We start from the raw sequence: 12,430 nt of genomic DNA, 5'->3' as shown, positions 1-12,430 counted from the left end.
CCGCTCCCTGGACCTCGCCTTTATGAGGAGATCGTCCAAGTATGGGATAATTGTAACCCCTTGCTTCCGAAGGAGCACCATCATTTCCGCCATCACCTTGGTAAATATTCTCGGTGCCGTGGACAGGCCAAATGGCAACGACTGGAATTGGTAATGACAGTCCTGTACCACAAACCTGAGGTACTCCTGATGAGGTGGATAAATGGGGACATGTAAGTACGCATCCTTGATGTCCAGAGACACCATAAAATCCCCTTCCTCCAGGCTTGCAATGACCGCCCTGAGCGACTCCATCTTGAACTTGAATTTCTTCAGATAAATATTCAGGGATTTTAAATTCAAAATGGGTCTGACCGAACCGTCCGGTTTCGGTACCACAAACATGGTGGAATAGTAACCCCCTCCCTGTTGAAGGAGGGGAACCTTCACTACCACCTGTTGGAGATATAGCTTGTGAATTGCTGCCAACACTACCTCCCTTTTCCTGGGGGAAGCTGGCAAGGCCGATTTTAGGTAACGGTGAGGGAGTGTCACCTCGAATTCCAGCTTGTATCCCTGAGACACAATTTGTATAGCCCAAGGATCCACCCGTGAGCGAACCCACTGGTGGCTGAAATTTCGGAGACGCGCCCCCACCGCTCCTGGCTCCGCGTCATGCGGTGGATTTAGTGGAAGCCGGGGAGGACTTTTGTTCATGGGAACTAGCTGCATGGTGCAGCTTTTTTCCTCTACCCCTGCCTCTGGCAAGAAAGGATGCACCTCTGACTTTCTTGCTTTTCTGTGAACGAAAGGACTGCATTTGGTAATACGGTGCTTTCTTTGGCTGTGAGGGAATATATGGCAAGAAATTTGGCTTCTCAGCCGTAGCCGTGGAAACTAGGTCCGAGAGTCCGTCCCCAAACAATTCCTCACCCTTATAAGGCTCCATGTGTTTTTTAGAGTCGGCATCACCTGTCCATTGCCGAGTCCATAAGACCCTTCTGGCAGAAATCGACATTGCGTTTATTCTAGAGCCCAGCAGGCAAATGTCCCTCTGGGCATCCCGCATATATAGGACAGCGTCTTTAATATGTCCTAGGGTCAGTAAAATAGTCTCCCTGTCCAGGGTATCTAACTCCTCAGACAGAGTATCCGTCCATGCTGCTACAGCACTACACATCCAGGCCGCAGCAATTGCTGGCCTCAGAAGAGTACCAGAATGTGTATAAACAGACTTCAGGATACCTTCCTGCTTCCTATCCGCAGGATCCTTTAGGGCGGCCGTATCCTGTGACGGCAGGGCCACCTTCTTAGATAAGCGCGTCAACGCTTTGTCTACCCTAGGGGAGGATTCCCAGCGTAACCTATCCGTTGGCAGGAAAGGATACGCCATAAGTAATCTTTTGTAAATCAGTACTTTCCTATCAGGGGAATCCCACGCTTTTTCACATAACTCATTTAATTCATGTGAAGGGGGAAAAGTCACTTCTTGCTTTTTCTCCCCAAACATATAAACCCTCTTGTCAGGGACAGGGTTTTCCTCCGATATGTGCAATACATCCTTCATTGCTATAATCATGTATCGGATGGCTTTAGTCATTTTAGGCTGCAACTTTGCCTCATCGTCATCGACACTGGAGTCAGAATCCGTGTCGACATCTGTGTCAACCAACTGGGATAGTGGGCGCTTTTGAGACCCTGACGGCCTCTGAGCTGTAGAATCAGACACGGGTTGAGACCCTGACTGATTATCCAACCTTTTATGTAAGGAGCTTACGTTATCATTTAACACCTTCCACATATCCATCCAATCAGGTGTCGGCGCCGTCGGCGGCGACACCACAGTCACTTGCACTTGTTCTGCCTCCACGTAACCGTCCTCGTCAAACATGTCGACACAAACGTACCGACACACCGCACGCACACAGGGAATGCTCTATTTGAGGACAGGACCCCACAAGGCCTTTTGGGGAGACAGAGAGAGAGTATGCCAGCACACACCCCAGCGCTATATAACCCAGGGATTACACAGTAACTTAGTGTTTACCCAGTAGCTGCTGTTTATGATAATTTGCACCTAAATTTATGTGCCCCCCCTCTCTTTTTACTCTTTTTCTACCTTGATACTGCAGGGGAGAGCCTGGGGAGCTTCCTCTCAGCGGAGATTTGAAGAGAAAATGGCGCTGGTTAGTGCTGAGGAAGAAGGCCCCGCCCCCTCAGCTGCGGGCTTCTGTCCCGGGTCTGTGTAATAAAATGGCGGGGGCTCGTACATATATACAGTGCCCAGCTGTATATATGTATCTTTTTGCCAAGAGGTATCCTAATTGCCCCCCCCCCCTGCGCCCAGCACCCTACAGTGACCGGAGTGTGTGGGTAGTGTGGGCGCAATGGCGCACAGCTGCAGTGCTGTGCGCTACCTCATGTGAAGACAGGAGTCTTCTGCCGCCGAATTCGATGTCTTCTTGCTTCTGCCGGCTTCTGACTTCTGGCTCTGCGAGGGGGACGGCGGCGCGGCTCCGGGAACGGACGACCAAGGTTAAGATTCTGTGTTCGAACCCTCTGGAGCTAATGGTGTCCAGTAGCCTAAGAAGCGCAACCTAGCCGCAGTTAGTAGGTTTGCTTCTCTCCCCTCAGTCCCACGTAGCAGAGAGTCTGTTGCCAGCAGAAGCTCTCTGAAAATAAAAAAACCTAACTAAAATACTTTCTTATTAGCAAGCTCAGGAGAGCCCACTAAAAGCACCCAGCTCTGTCCGGGCACAGATTCTAACTGAGGTCTGGAGGAGGGGCATAGAGGGAGGAGCCAGTGCACACCAGTAGTACTAAATCTTTCTTAGAGTGCCCAGTCTCCTGCGGAGCCCGTCTATTCCCCATGGTCCTTACGAAGTACCCAGCATCCACTAGGACGTTAGAGAAAATGTGGTTTTTAGAAAACCATCCACTCTCCTATCCGTGACATCATTTAATGATGTTGACGGTAAAGGCAATATAGATTTTCGCACTAATCGAATTACATGTGTATCTACTTAGGAGCCACCTCCCTTTTTAAACAGTCCTCTGCTGGAAAAGGATAATTGGAATCCCACATTTTTTATTGGGTGTAGCCCAAGCCTCTACCTTGATTTCCGTCAGCTGATCTGACCATGGAAACGCAGTCTTAACTGTTTTGGGACGTATATTAAATAAGATTTTACTCACCGGTAAATCTATTTCTCGTAGTCCGTAGTGGATGCTGGGAACTCCGAAAGGACCATGGGGAATAGCGGCTCCGCAGGAGACTGGGCACAACTAAAGAAAGCTTTTAGGTCACCTGGTGTGCACTGGCTCCTCCCACTATGATCCTCCTCCAAGCCTCAGTTAGGACACTGTGCCCGGACGAGCTGACATAATAAGGAAGGATTTTGAATCCCGGGTAAGACTCCTACCAGCCACACCAATCACACCGTATAACTCGTGATACTATACCCAGTTTAACAGTATGAAAACAACTGAGCCTCTCAACAGATGGCTCAACAATAACCCTTTAGTTAACAATAACTATGTACAAGTATTGCAGACAATCCGCACTTGGGATGGGCGCCCAGCATCCACTACGGACTACGAGAAATAGATTTACCGGTGAGTAAAATCTTATTTTCTCTGACGTCCTAGTGGATGCTGGGAACTCCGAAAGGACCATGGGGATTATACCAAAGCTCCCAAACGGGCGGGAGAGTGCGGATGACTCTGCAGCACCGAATGAGAGAACTCAAGGTCCTCCTCAGCCAGGGTATCAAATTTGTAGAATTTTGCAAACGTGTTTGCCCCTGACCAAGTAGCAGCTCGGCAAAGTTGTAAAGCCGAGACCCCTCGGGCAGCCGCCCAAGATGAGCCCACCTTCCTTGTGGAATGGGCTTTTACTGATTTAGGATGCGGCAGTCCAGCCGCAGAATGCGCCAGCTGAATTGTGCTACAAATCCAGCGAGCAATAGTCTGCTTAGAAGCAGGAGCACCCAGTTTGTTGGGTGCATACAGGATAAATAGCGAGTCAGTTTTCCTGACTCTAGCCGTCCTGGAAACATAAATTTTCAAGGCCCTGACTACGTCCAGTAACTTGGAATCCTCCAAGTCCCTAGTAGCCGCAGGCACCACAATAGGTTGGTTCAAGTGAAAAGCTGATACCACCTTAGGGAGAAACTGGGGACGAGTCCTCAATTCCGCCCTATCCATATGGAAAATCAGATAAGGGCTTTTACATGACAAAGCTGCCAATTCTGACACACGCCTGGCTGAAGCCAAGGCCAATAACATGACCACTTTCCACGTGAGATATTTTAGATCCACGGTTTTAAGTGGCTCAAACCAATGTGATTTTAAGAAACTCAACACCACGTTGAGATCCCAAGGTGCCACTGGAGGCACAAACGGGGGCTGAATATGCAGCACTCCTTTCACAAACGTCTGAACTTCAGGTAAGGAAGCTAGTTCTTTCTGGAAGAAAATCGACAGAGCCAAGATCTGTACCTTAATGGAGCCTAATTTCAGGCCCATAGTCACTCCTGCTTGTAGGAAATGCAGAAATCGACCTAGTTGAAATTCCTCTGTTGGGGCCTTTTTGGCCTCACACCAAGCAACATATTTCCGCCATATGCGGTGATAATGCTTTGCAGTGACATCTTTCCTGGCTTTAATCAGCGTAGGAATGACTTCCTCCGGAATGCCCTTTTCCTTCAGGATCCGGCGTTCAACCGCCATGCCGTCAAACGCAGCCGCGGTAAGTCTTGGAACAGACAGGGCCCCTGCTGCAGCAGGTCCTGTCTGAGCGGCAGAGGCCATGGGTCCTCTGAGATCATCTCTTGAAGTTCCGGGTACCACGCTCGTCTTGGCCAATCCGGAACCACGAGTATTGTTCTTACTCCTCGTTTTCTTATTATTCTCAGTACCCTTGGTATGAGAGGCAGAGGAGGGAACACAAACTGACTGGTACACCCACGGTGTCACTAGAGCGTCCACAGCTATCGCCTGAGGGTCCCTTGACCTGGCGCAATATCTCTCTAGTTTTTTGTTTAGGCGGGACGCCATCATGTCCACCTGTGGCCGTTCCCATCGATTTACAATCAGCGTGAAGACTTCTGGATGAAGTCCCCACTCTCCCGGGTGGAGGTCGTGCCTGCTGAGAAAGTCTGCTTCCCAGTTGTCCACTCCCGAAATGAACACTGCTGACAGTGCTAGTACGTGATTTTCCGCCCATCGGAGAATCCTTGTGGCTTCTGCCATTGCCATCCTGCTTCTTGTGCCGCCCTGTCGATTTACATGGGCGACTGCCGTGATGTTGTCTGACTGGATCAGTACCGGCTGGTGTAGAAGCAGGGATTTTGCCTGACTTAGGGCATTGTAAATGGCCCTCAGTTCCAGAATATTTATGTGTAGGGAAGTCTCCTGACTCGACCATAGTCCTTGGAAGTTTCTTCCCTGTGTGACTGCCCCCCCAGCCTCGAAGGCTGGCATCCGTGGTCACAAGGACCCAGTCCTGTATGCCGAATCTGCGGCCCTCTAGAAGATGAGCACTCTGCAGCCACCACAGCAGAGACACCCTGGTTCTTGGAGACAGGGTTATTAGGCGATGCATCTGAAGATGCGATCCGGACCATTGGTCCAACAGGTCCCACTGAAAGATTCTGGCATGGAACCTGCCGAAAGGAATTGCTTCGTAAGAAGCCACCATCTTTCCCAGGACCCGCGGGCAGTGATGCACCGATACCTGTTTTGGTTTCAGGAGGTCTCTGACTAGAGATGACAGCTCCTTGGCTTTCTCCTTCCGGGAGAAACACTTTTTTCTGAACTGTATCCAGAATCATACCCAGGAACAGTAGACGTGTCGTCGGAACCAGCTGTGATTTTGGAATATTCAGAATCCAACCGTGCTGGTGTAGCACCTCCTGAGATAGTGCTACTCCCACCAACAACTGCTCCTTGGACCTCGCCTTTATTAGGAGATCGTCCAAGTACGGGATAATTGAAACTCCCTTTCTTCGAAGGAGTATCATCATTTCCGCCATTACCTTGGTAAACACCCTCGGTGCCGTGGAGAGTCCAAACGGCAGCGTCTGGAATTGGTAATGGCAATCCTGTACCACAAATCTGAGGTACTCCTGGTGAGGATAGTAAATGGGGACATGCAGGTAAGCATCCTTGATGTCCAGGGATACCATGTAATCCCCCTCGTCCAGGCTTGCAATAACCGCCCTGAGCGATTCCATCTTGAACTTGAATTTTTTTATGTATGTGTTCAAGGATTTTAAATTTAAAATGGGTCTCACCGAACCGTCCGGTTTCGGTACCACAGTGTGGAATAGTAACCCCGTCCTTGTTGAAGTAGGGGCACCTTGATTATCACCTGCTGGGAATACAGCTTGTGAATTGCCGCTAGCACAGCCTCCCTGTCTGAAGGAGTAATCGGCAAGGCAGATTTTAGGAACCGGTGGGGTGGAGACGCCTCGAATTCCAGTTTGTACCCTTGAGATACTATTTGCAGGATCCAGGGATCCACCTGTGAGCGAGCCCACTGATCGCTGAAATTTTTGAGGCGGCCCCCCACCGTACCTGGCTCCGCCTGTGGAGCCCCACCGTCATGCGGCGGACTTGGAAGAAGCGGGGGAGGACTTTTGCTCCTGGGAACCTGCTGTTTGTTGCAGCCTTTTTCCCCTACCTCTGCCTCTAGACAGAAAGGACCCGCCTTTTCCACGCCTGTTTTTCTGAGTCCGAAAGGACTGTACCTGATAAAACGGCGCCTTTTTAGGCTGTGAGGGAACATGGGGTAAAAATGCTGACTTCCCAGCAGTTGCTGTGGAAACTAGGTCCGAGAGACCATCCCCAAATAACTCCTCACCCTTATAAGGCAAAACTTCCATGTGCCTTTTTGAATCTGCATCCCCTGTCCACTGGCGAGTCCATAAGCCTCTCCTAGCAGAAATGGACAATGCACTTATTTTAGATGCCAGCCGGCAGATCTCCCTCTGTGCATCTCTCATGTATAAGACTGAGTCTTTTATATGCTCTATGGTTAGCAGAATAGTGTCCCTGTCTAGGGTGTCAATATTTTCTGACAGGGAATCTGACCACGCAGCGGCAGCACTGCACATCCATGCTGACGCAATAGCTGGTCTAAGTATAATGCCTGAGTGTGTATATATAGACTTCAAGATCGCCTCCTGCTTTCTATCAGCAGGTTCCTTGAGGGCGGCCGTATCCGGAGACGGTAGTGCCACCTTTTTAGACAAACGTGTGAGCGCTTTATCCACCCTAGGGGGTGTCTCCCAACGTGACCTATCCTCTGGCGGGAAAGGGAACGCCATTAGTAACTTCTTAGAGATTACCAATCTTTTATCAGGGAAAGCCCACGCTTCTTCACACACTTCATTTAATTCTTCTGATGGGGGAAAAAATAAGATTTTACTCACCGGTAAATCTATTTCTCGTAGTCCGTAGTGGATGCTGGGAACTCCGTAAGGACCATGGGGAATAGACGGGCTTCGCAGGAGACTGGGCACTCTAAAAGAAAGATTAGGTACTATCTGGTGTGCACTGGCTCCTCCCACTATGACCCTCCTCCAGACCTCAGTTAGGATACTGTGCCCGGAAGAGCTGACACAATAAGGAAGGATTTTGAATCCCAGGTAAGACTCATACCAGCCACACCAATCACACCGTATAACTCGTGATACTACACCCAGTTAACAGTATGAAATATAACTGAGCCTCTCAACGGATGGCTCAACAATAACCCTTAGTTAGGCAATAACTACATACAAGTATTGCAGACAATCCGCACTTGGGATGGGCGCCCAGCATCCACTACGGACTACGAGAAATAGATTTACCGGTGAGTAAAATCTTATTTTCTCTGACGTCCTAGTGGATGCTGGGAACTCCGTAAGGACCATGGGGATTATACCAAAGCTCCCAAACGGGCGGGAGAGTGCGGATGACTCTGCAGCACCGAATGAGAGAACTCAAGGCCCTCCTCAGCCAGGGTATCAATTTTGTAGAATTTAGCAAACGTGTTTGCCCCTGACCAAGTTGCAGCTCGGCAAAATTGTAAAGCCGAGACCCCTCGGGCAGCCGCCCAAGATGAGCCCACTTTCCTCGTGGAATGGGCTTTTACTGATTTAGGATGCGGCAATCCAGCCGCAGAATGCTCCAGCTGAATTGTGCTACAAATTCAGCGAGCAATAGACTGCTTAGAAGCAGGAGCAGCTATTTTGTTGGGTGCCTACAGGATAAAAAGCGAGTCAGTTTTCCTGACTCCAGCCGTCCTGGAAATATAAATTTTTTAAGGCCCTGACTACGTCCAGTAACTTGGAATCTTCCAAGTCCCTAGTAGCCGCAGGCACTACAATAGGTTGGTTCAAGTGAAAAGCTGATACCACCTTAGGGAGAAACTGGGGACGAGTCCTCAATTCTGCCCTATCCATATGGAAAATCAGATAAGGGCTTTTACATGACAAAAACCGCCAATTCTGACACACGCCTGGCCGAAGCCAAGGCCAATAACATGACCACTTTCCACGTGAGATATTTCAAATCCACAGTTTTAAGTGGCTCAAACCAATGTGATTTTAAGAAACTCAACACCACGTTGAGATCCCAAGGTGCCACAGGAGGCACAAAAGGGGGCTGAATATGTAGCACTCCCTTTACAAATGTCTGAACTCCAGGCAGTGAAGCCAGTTCTTTCTGGAAGAAAATCGACAGAGCCGAAATCTGGACCTTAATGGAACCCAATTTTAGGCCCATAGTCACCCCTGACTGTAGGAAGTGCAGAAAACGACCCAGCTGAAATTCCTCCGTCTTCCTGGCCTCACACCACGCAACATATTTAAGCCAAATACGGTGATAATGGTTTGCGGTTACTTCTTTCCTGGCTTTTATCAGCGTAGGAATGACTTCTTCCGGAATGCCCTTTTCCTTTAGGATCCGGAATTCAACCGCCATGCCGTCAAACGCAGCCACGGTAAGTCTTGGAACAGACAGGGCCCCTGCTGTAGCAGATCCTGTCTGAGCGGTAGAGGCCATGGGTCCTCTGATATCATTTCTTGAAGTTCTGGGTACCAAGCTCTTCTTGGCCCATCCGGAACCACGAGTATCGTTCTTACTCCTCGTTTTCTTATTATTCTCAGTACCTTTGGTATGAGAGGAAGAGGAGGGAATACATAAACCGACTGGTACACCCACGGTGTCACTAGAGCGTCCACAGCTATTGCCTGAGGGTCCCTTGACCTGGCGCAATATCTAGTTTTTTGTTTAGGCGGGACGCCATCATGTCCACCTGTGGCCTTTCCCAACGGTTTACCAACAGTTGGAAGACTTCTGGATGAAGTCCCCACTCTCCCGGGTGTAGGTCGTGTCTGCTGAGGTGGTCTGCTTCCCAGTTGTCCACTCCCGGAATGAACACTGCTGACAGTGCTAAGACGTGATTTTCCGCCCATCGGAGAATCCTTGTGGCTTCTGCCATCGCCATCCTGCTTCTTGTGCCGCCCTGTCGGTTTACATGGGCGACTGCCGTGATGTTGTCTGATTGGATCAGTACCGGCTGGTTTTGAAGCAGAGGCCTAGCCAGACTTAGGGCATTGTAAATGGCCCTCAGTTCCAGAATATTTATGTGTAGGGACGACTCCTGACTTGACCAAAGTCATTGGAAATTTCTTCCCTGTGTGACTGCCCCCCAGCCTCGAAGGCTGGCATCCATGGTTACCAGGACCCAGTCCTGTATACCGAATCTGCGGCCCTCTTAAAGATGAGCACTCTGCAGCCACCACAGTAGAGATACCCTGGTCCTTGGAGACAGGGTTATCAGCCGATGCATCTGAAGATGCGATCCCGACCACTTGTCCAAGAGGTCCCACTGAAAGGTTCTTGCATGGAACCTGCCGAATGGAATTTTGCTTCGTAAGAAGCTACCATTTTTCCCAGGACTCGTGTGCAGTGATGCACCGATACCTGTTTTGGTTTCAGGAGGTCTCTGACTAGAGATGACAGCTCCTTGGCTTTCTCCTGCGGGAGAAACACTTTTTTCTGTTCTGTGTCCAGAACCATCCCCAGGAACAGTAGGCGTGTGGTAGGAACAGCTGTGACTTTGGAATGTATAGAATCCATCCGTGCTGTTGTAGCACTTCCCGAGATAGTGCTACTCCGACCAACAACTGCTCCTTGGACCTCGCCTTTATAAGGAGATCGTCCAAGTACGGGATAATTAAAACTCCCTTTTTTCTAAGGAGTATCATCATTTCTGCCATTACCTTGGTAAAGACCCTCGGTGCCGTGGACAGTCCAAACGGCAGTGTTTGGAATTGGTAATGGCAATCCTGTACCACAAATCTGAGGTACTCCTGGTGAGGATGGTAAATGGGGACATGTAGGTAAGCATCCTTGATGTCAAGGGATACCATGTAATCCCCCTCCTCCAGGCTTGCAATAACCGCCCTGAGCGATTCCATCTTGAACTTGAATTTTTTTATGTATGTGTTTAAGGATTTAAAATTTAAAATGGGTCTCACCGAACCGTCCGGTTTCGGTACCACAAACAGTGTGGAATAGTAACCCCGTCCTTGTTGAAGTAGGGGCACCTTGACTATCACCTGCTGGGAATACAGCTTGTGAATTGCCTCTAGCACAGCCTCCCTGCCTGAGGGAGTTGTCGGCAAGGCAGATTTGAGGAAACGGCGGGGGGGAGAAGCCTCGAATTCCAGCTTGTACCCCTGAGATACTACTTGAAGGATCCAGGGATCCACCTGTGAGCGAGCCCACTGATCGCTGAAATTTTTGAGGCGGCCCCCCACCATACCTGGCTACGCCTGTGGAGCCCCCGCGTCATGCGGTGGACTCAGAGGAAGCGGGGGAAGAATTTTGATTCTGGGAACTGGCTGACTGGTGCAGCTTTTTCCCTCTTCCCTCGTCTCTGTGCTTTTCTGAAGCCGAAAGGACTGTACCTGATAGTACAGTGCTTTCTTAGGCTGTGAGGAAACCCGAGGTAAAAATTTTTCTTCCCAGCTGTTGCTGTGGATACGAGGTCCCAGAGACCATCCCCAAACAATTCCTCACCCTTATAAGGCTCTATGTGCCTTTTAAAGTCAGCATCACCTGTCCAGTGTCGGGTCTCTAATACCCTCCTGACAGAATGGACATTGCATTAATTCTGGATGCCAGCCGGCAAAATATCCCTCTGTGCATCCCTCATATATAAGACGACGTCTTATGTTCGCAAAATAGTATCCCTGTTTGACAGGGTTACAGACCACGCTGCAGCAGCACTATCTGCAGGTCTCAGTCTAGTACCTGAGTGTGTAAATACAGACTTCAGGATAGCCTCCTGCTTTTTATCAGCAGGTACCTTCAAAGTGGCCGTATCCTAAGACGGCAGTGCCACCTTTTTTGACAAACGTGTGAGCGCCTTATCCACCCTAGGGGATATCTCCCAGCGTAACTTATCCTCTGGCGGGAAAGGGTACGCCATCAGTTACTTTTTAGAAATTACCAGTTTCTTATCGGGGGAACCCACGCTTTTTCACACTTCATTCACTCATTTGATGGGGGAACAAAACACTGCCTGCTTTTTCTCCCCAAACATAAAACCCTTTTTTAGTGGTACTTGGGTTAATGTCAGAAATGTGTAACACATTTTTTATTGCCGGGATCATGTAACGGATGTTCCTAGTGGATTGTGTATATGTCTCAACCTCGTCGACACTGGAGTCAGACTCTGTGTCGACATCTGTGTCTGCCATCTGAGGGAGCGGGCGTTTTTGAGCCCCTGATGGCCTTTGAGACGTCTGGGCAGGCGCGGGCTGAGAAGCCGGCTGTCCCATAGCTGTTACGTCATCCAGCCTTTTATGTAAGGAGTTGACACTGTCGGTTTATACCTTCCACCTATCCATCCACTCTGGTGTCGGCCCCACAGGGGGCGACATCACATTTATCGGCATCTGCTCTGCCATCACATAAGCCTCCTCATCAAACGTGTCGACACAGCCGTACCGACACACCGCACACACACACAGGGAATGCTCTGACTGAGGACAGGACCCCACACAGCCCTTTGGGGAGACAGAGAGAGAGTATGCCAGCACACACCAGAGCGCTATATAATTTTGGGATTAACACTATATTGAGTGAATTTTTCCCAATAGCTGCTTGTATATAGAATATTGCGCCTAAATTTTGTGCCCCCCTCCTCTCTTTTTAACCCTTTGAGCCTGAAAACTACAGGGGAGAGCCTGGGGAGCTGTCTTCCAGCTGCACTGTGAAGAGAAAATGGCGCCAGTGTGCTGAGGGAGAAGCCCCGCCCCTTTTTCAACTGACTTTCTCACGCTTTTTCTGGAATACTGGCAGGGGTAATTTTACATCTATATAGCCTCTAGGACTATATATGATGTAGATTTGCCAGCCAAGGTGTCATATATTGCCCTCAGGGCGCCCC

General features: G+C 49.6%; 1 protein-coding gene across 2 annotated transcripts in view; it reads right to left on the bottom strand.

Moving 5' to 3' along the window:
- The window catches only part of PNPLA8 (patatin like phospholipase domain containing 8), a 215,319-nt gene that overhangs the window by 29,941 nt on the left and 172,948 nt on the right, over positions 1 to 12,430 (bottom strand). The window lies entirely within an intron of this gene.

The sequence above is a fragment of the Pseudophryne corroboree genome, chromosome 6 (assembly GCF_028390025.1).
Source record: "Pseudophryne corroboree isolate aPseCor3 chromosome 6, aPseCor3.hap2, whole genome shotgun sequence".
Lineage (NCBI taxonomy): Eukaryota > Metazoa > Chordata > Amphibia > Anura > Myobatrachidae > Pseudophryne > Pseudophryne corroboree.
This window is presented reverse-complemented; position numbering and strand designations above follow the sequence as displayed.